Source organism: Dipteris shenzhenensis, chromosome 1, assembly GCF_047967505.1.
Source record: "Dipteris shenzhenensis isolate YYH24624 ecotype China chromosome 1, Dip_SZ_1.0, whole genome shotgun sequence".
NCBI lineage: Eukaryota > Viridiplantae > Streptophyta > Polypodiopsida > Gleicheniales > Dipteridaceae > Dipteris > Dipteris shenzhenensis.
This window is the reverse complement of record NC_141596.1, coordinates 412,856-419,740: the sequence shown is the minus strand read 5'-3', so window position 1 is coordinate 419,740 and position 6,885 is coordinate 412,856.

Sequence of the window (6,885 nt, the reverse complement as noted above, 5' to 3'; positions counted from 1 at the left end):
GTTTGAGCCATGTGTGCTCATTCATGGTGTGCATTGGGTTGCAGTGGATGATTTATAGGCCATTTGGATGCATTGTGATCCTTATTGGATGCATTGATAGGCCTAGATTGCCTTGTGGGATGCTATTTTTATGGACGCTTTGCACATGGATGCTATTTTATGCTGAGGGAAAGCTTTGACACATTGTAGGTGATGCACTGATAGTGTTATGCTCTCTTGGATGAGATATTATTGATGCATATGCCCATGGACAGTGTTTATGCTTAAGCCATTTGGCACCTGTTGGCATTTTGGATTGCCATTGCAGTTGGCATTTTCTTTTGGGCCAGATTTGCTCATATGGATGCATAGTACATGCACATGAGTCAGCTACATCTTTTGATGCTTTGAGCTTTGAGTTTTGGTGATATTTCAGTCTATTGTGGCATACACATTTGGGTGCACATGGTATTTGGTGTGATTCTCTCTTACAGGCACTAGAATTTGGGATTTTGCTTTATTTGCATCATGGCATCCTCTTCCATGTTTGAAAAGGAGTTTTTCAACATTAAAAAGTTTGATGGGACAAACTTTTCTTTGTGGAAAGAATAGATAAGGGATGTGCTTATTCAAAAGAAGCAGATTAAACCCTTGGCGGGGATTGAAGCTAAGCCTACAAATATGTCTGAGGATGATTGGAATGAGTTGGATGCATTAGCAAAGTCTACTATTAGACTTCATCTTACAGAGTCAGTTTATTTCACAGTAGTAAATGAGCAAACTATGGAAGATTTGTGGAAGAAACTGTGTGCCACTTATGAGAAGGAAACTGCCTCTAATAAAGTTTACCTCATGAAGAGGTTGTTTGAGTTGCAGATGAAGGAAGGGGTCTCCATTGCTTCTCACTTGAATGAATTCAATATTATTTTCAACTAGCTTCAGGCTTAGAAGATGAATTTTGATGCGGAGACTAAGGCAATATTTCTCTTATGTTCATTGCCATCCTCATGGGATACCTTCCCTACAGCTGTCAGTAACTCTGCACCTGGTGGAGTACTGAAATTTGATGATGTTGTGGGTAGCTTGTTGGCCGAGGAGATTAGATGGAAGTCTATGCAAAGGGGTAGATCACAGGTCAAGGGGAAGTCCCAAGAAAGAGGGAAGTCTCGTAGCAAATCCAAGGCACAGAACATTGAGTGCCATATGAAAAAGGATTGCTACAAGCTGAAAAGAGAGCAAAAGGATAAGAAAAAGAATGCAAATTGGGGTGCAAATCTGAAGGAAGAGAGTCCAAGGGAGGACAAAGGAAAAGTGAAGATTGAGGAGATCAATGCAGTCACACATGATAGTGACAATGACGTTCTCTTCATGTCTACTTTATCTACAGAGTTGCTTACCACTTCAGATGATGCATATTCCCAGGATTGGATTTTGGATTTTGGTGCTTCATTCCATGTTACTCCCCATAGGGAATGGTTCTCCACTTATGACACTAGAAAGACAGGTTATGTGCATCTTGGAAATGACTATGCATGTGACATAGTGGGAGTAGGTGACATAAAGTTTTCTTTTGCAAATGGGTTTGCATTTATTTTGAAACATGTCAGACATGTGCCTAAGTTGACCAAGAGTCTTATTTCAGTGGGTCAGCTTAATGATGCTGGTTTTCACACCACTTTTGGCTTTCAGAGTTGGAAAATTCAGAAGGGCTCTATGCTTTTGGCCAGGGGTGCCAAGTGTGGGACTTTGTATCCCTTACATGTATCAAGGGTATTTGATCATGTTGTTGCAATAACCGAGTAGCCAAGCACTTCTTTGTGGCATTGCAGGTTGGGGCACATGAGCCAAAATGGAATGAAACTCTTATGCCGTTTGGGTTATGAACCGCATTTGAGTTTCTCTGATTTTGAATTTTGTGAGCACTATCTCTATGGGAAGTAGACTAAATCAGCCCATAAAAGAAGGGGAAAGAAAGAGTTTGAAAAGCTTGATTTGGTGCATTCAGACGTATGTGGTCCCATGCCTACATGGTTATTAGGCGGGGCTGAATACTATGTGTCATTCATTGATGATGCAACTAGGAAAGTGTGGGCTTATGCTATAGCTCAGAAGAGTGATGTGTTCTAGGTATTTTAGAAATGGCTTGCCTTGGTTGAGAATCAATCAGGTAGAACGCTTAAATGCCTACAGACTGACAATGGTAGAGAGTATCTCTCTCATGGCTTTCAACATTTCTGTGATACACATGGGATTAAGAGGGAGCTCAAATCCCCTCGTACTCCAGAGCAAAATCCAGTTGCAGAAAAGATGAACTGTACCATTTAAGAAAGGTTGCAATGCATGCTTTCCAATGCAAGTCTTTCTGGTGGTTTTTGGGCTGAGGCAATTAAGACTGCAGTGCATGTGATCAATAGATCATCTAGTAAGAGTTTGGATGGTGGTCTTCCTGAAGAGGCATGGAGTGGCAAGAAGCCCTCTTACTCTCATTTCCATATATTTGGGTGTGAGGCATATGCATATGTGCCGAAAGAGCTCCGAAAGAAGCTAGATCCTAAGTCTAGGAAATGCATCTTTCTGGGTTATGGTGAAAGTGGAGAGATGGGCTATTGTCTCTAGGATCCAGAAGCAAAAAAGATTATACACAGCCATGATGTAGTCTTTAATGAGAAGAAGATGCATAAGGCACCCATGAGGGATGTGGAAATGAGGAGAATCACTTTTCAGGATGTGAATCCACCTGCATATGTTGATAGACAGCAAGCTGTCCATGCACCAAATGTGCAAGAAATGGTACCACCAAGTACCTCCACAGGTATACAATCAAGGGTAGATGATGGATCATCTATTGGAGGAAATGATGAGCCAAATGTGGCTGATATGCAGGTGGGACAGCAAGCTGAAATGCCCTTGAGAAGATCATCTAGAGTGTCTAGACAACCTGATAGGTCTGTTCCAGGGGTAGACTATGTGATGCAAACTGATTGCGAGGAGCCTTCTTGCTATAGAGAGGCTATGATGCGCGAGGATCAATGCAAGTGGGAGTATGCTATGCAATCAAAGATGAGTTCACTTATGAAGAATAAGACTTGGGACTTGGTTTCTTTGCCACATGGAAAGAAAGCATTGCCATGTAAATGGGTCTAAAGATGAAGGTCACAGGTGATGATTGCCTAGGTACAAGGCCCGTTTGGTCACTAAAGGGTTCAAGCAAGAGAAGGGTGTGGACTTTGATGAGATATTCTCTCTGGTTATGAAGATGACCACACTTAGATGCATGCTTGGACAAGTGGCAACAGAGGATATGGAGCTTATGCAGATGAATGTCAAGATAGCTTTCTTGCATGATGGGGATTTGCATGAGGAAATTTACATGGTGCAACCCTAGGGCGTTCACTAAGTGAAAACCCGCTATATCATGTGCATTCAAAAAAACGTCTTTTAAGTACCCCTTATACCCCCTATGTATGTGTATTTTTTGCAAGTCCATAAGAAAATAAACCCCTAATGTTGAACTCACGTGCTATCTTACATATTATGCAATGAACTCCCTAGGGGTGCAACCAAAAGGCTTTGAAGAAAAGGGCAAAGAGCATTTAGTTTGTAAGCTGAAGAAGAGTCTCTATGGTCTTAAGCAAGCGCCTAGAGAATGGTATCAGAAGTTTGATGCTTTCATTCGGTCCCAGGGTTTTAGAAGGAGTGAAATGGATCATTGCCTCTACACTAAAAGGGCTAAGGATAATAGCCTAATAATCTTGGCACTATATGTGGATGATATGCTATTGGCTAGCAAGAATACTTATGAGCTAGATGCATTAAAGGCCAAGTTGCATGAGGCCTTTGATATGAAGGATTTGGGACTTGCAGGTCATATTCTTGGTATGCACATCACACGTGATCGGAGTAAGAAACTCCTTTGGGTTTCACAGAAGGAGTATGTTACAAAAGTATTGCAGCATTTCAATATGGAGGGGGGGAAGGCAGTGAGTATTCCATTGCCTCCATATGTAAAACTAAGTCATACAAATAGTCCCAAATCAGATGAGGAAAGGGCCATGATGGCCAAGGTTCCTTATGCATCAACGGTTGGGATTCTTATGTATGCTATGATAGCTACTAGACCAGACATTGCATTTGCAGTGGGAGTTGTTAGCCGGTATATGGCTAATCTAGGAAAGAGGCATTGGGAGGCAGTTAAGTGCATCATGAGGTACATGAAGGGTACCAAGGAGATGTGCATTTGCTTTGGTAGAGGAGACATGCGTGTACTTGGGTACATAGATTCAGAGTATGCAGGGCATGTGGATAGTAGGAGATCCACTTCTCGTTATGTGTTCACCTTTGCAGGTGGTGCAGTGTCGTGGATGTCTCGCGCATAGAAGTGCATTGCTTTGTCTACCACAGAGGCTGAGTATGTTGCAGCCACAGAGGGTTGCAAGGAGGTTGTATGGCTTGATCGGCTAGTGGGAGGGTTTGGGGATTCATACAGGTGTACCGACATTGCATAGTGATTCCATGAGTGCTATTCAGCTAGCACGGAATCCAGTCTTTCATGCAAAGACCAAACACATTGAGGTCAGGTACCATTTCATCAGGGAGGTACTTGAGGACAAGCGCATAGAGCTTGTCAAGGTTCATACAGATGATAACCCTATAGATATGCTGACAAAGAGTCTACCTAGTCAGCGGTTTGAGTATTGTCATGTATTGATGGGCATTGGATAGTATGCTCACTGGTTGTTCTCCCTTAAAGGCACATTGTCCTTTAAGTGGGAGGTTGTGGGGGTTAAAGGTCACTGTGCCTTTACCTCGGTTATGTACAATCCTCAAACACATATATAAATGAATGAAAAAAGAAGGTTAGGGTGGTTGTGGCTCTCTATTTCTCTCTCTCCCTCTTCCGTTCTTGCTTCCGTTGAGAGCACTCTCACTCATACACAAGAGCAATGCATGAGCAACAAAGCTGCACAAGTATCTCACACAAAGATACAAAGACACAAAGACATAAAGACGAAAGAGAGACAAAAAGAGATAAAAAATCCTCTTTGTATTACAAACCGGTGCTTTGTTCCAAACTAGTTTTGCTTGATATTCTCAAGCTCATCAGTGGAACACCAAAAATGTGAGAATACAAATGAGAGAAGCTCCCCACTATAAGGCCACTTTTTGTCCTCTTTGCTTATGGGATTACTCTTGGGGCATCGCCACGTGTCAATAGCCCACAAAATAAAAAATTTAATTTCTGTGGACCAGTTATGTTAGCCCAAAACTAACCCTGAAATGCTAAAAAATGGTCCAAAAAGAATGTGGAAAGTCCCAAAATGACGACCCGAGCCTAAGAGGTCTCATATGCCATAAAGGCATATGCTCCAGGTAGTGTCTTACAAGGTGGGACCTGCACAGCCTAACTAGACCTAGGCATCTTAAGACGTGATTTGACAAAAAAAGAGCGAAGGTCTCGTGGATTCCTCCAGCAAATGATTGGTCGAGGTAGATGCTGTAGCTCAAGATGTTGTTGGCAAAGCCCGTGAAGCGCGTTCTGCTAGTGCAGCACCACACTTGGCTATCATTAGTTGTTTGAGGCAGGCCCGCAGGACCCCATGTTCCTTATCACACAGGGGACTTGGGGGCCGCTTGTGGGCATCCCGTAGCACTTGGCAGAGGCGAACACAGGATCTCAGGAGAGGCAGCCAGTCTGGGAGATTATTAGTAGCATCGTCGCATGGCACATTTGGACCTCGCGCTTCGTGCAGATCCTCGGTGGTACCTCTCTTTCGACTGCCCAGGTCATGGCCGACATCTGGAGCGAGATTATCCACACACTCAGAGGCCAGTGGGACTAGATACAGGGGGATTCTCGGGCTGGCCGGGAGAAGCGGAGACGTTTCCTCCGAGATTGGGATATGCAGGGCCTCTTCTTCGTGCATACTTCTCAGGGCCTTCAGTGGCGCTATTCACCACCTCTCTGGCTGTTTATTCACACCCGCCTGATCCCTCTGTGAGAGAGAGCTTTTTGTTTCCACTTAGGGCTGCATCCGATTTGTGAACATAGCCCCGTCAGCTGCAAAACTGACCCCATGTATCTTGTTTTTTCGAAGTAATATAATCAGCACTGTTTTTTCGGCAAAAAAAAAGATGTCATACCAAAGGGGAGAACATTCCATTGGTAGAAACCTTGAGGAACAACAAAACCAATTTTATGGTGGTCTTCTAGGATTAGGCCAACTTGCCAAAAACCTACTTTAAGGTCAAACTTGGAGAAGATCGTGGATCCTATAATCTTTTTCATCAAATACTCCTTGTTGGGGATAGGGTAAGAAAAAGATACCAGATTTTTATTGGGAGGTTTATAGTTGATCACCAACCTCTTCTTACCACGTTTTTGTTCAGAATGCTTATTGACATAGAAGGTAGTTGCAGCCCATTCAAAGTGAGTGTGAGAAATCAAACCCATATCTAGTAGTTCCTTTATCTCTTGATTGCAAAGGATATGGTCTTCCTGAGTGAACCCATAAGGGCTTTCCTTGAAAGGCTTTGAATTCTCTTTCAGGGGAAGTGATACTTGATGTTGAAATATCTCTTTGAAGGCCAAAGGGGATTCACTGTTGTATAGTCTTGGATAAATTTCTACTGCATCTCTTGAAGGGAGGATAGCATGAGTAGAGTATGTTGGTAAGTTCTCAGACTATTCTGTTGATCTTCTTTGATAAGGCTTGGATGTAGTCATCAAGTTCAGAACCTATGAGGGGACTTTGTGCATCATCAGTTAGAGGGCTAAAAGGATTAGAAGGAGTAGGAGAAGGTGCAAGAGTATCAACATATTCAGGAGGGGGACTAATATAGTCAAGGGAGAAAGGAGATGAACATTGGTGAACAATTTGTAAATCATCCAACAGTGGCTTGAGTACC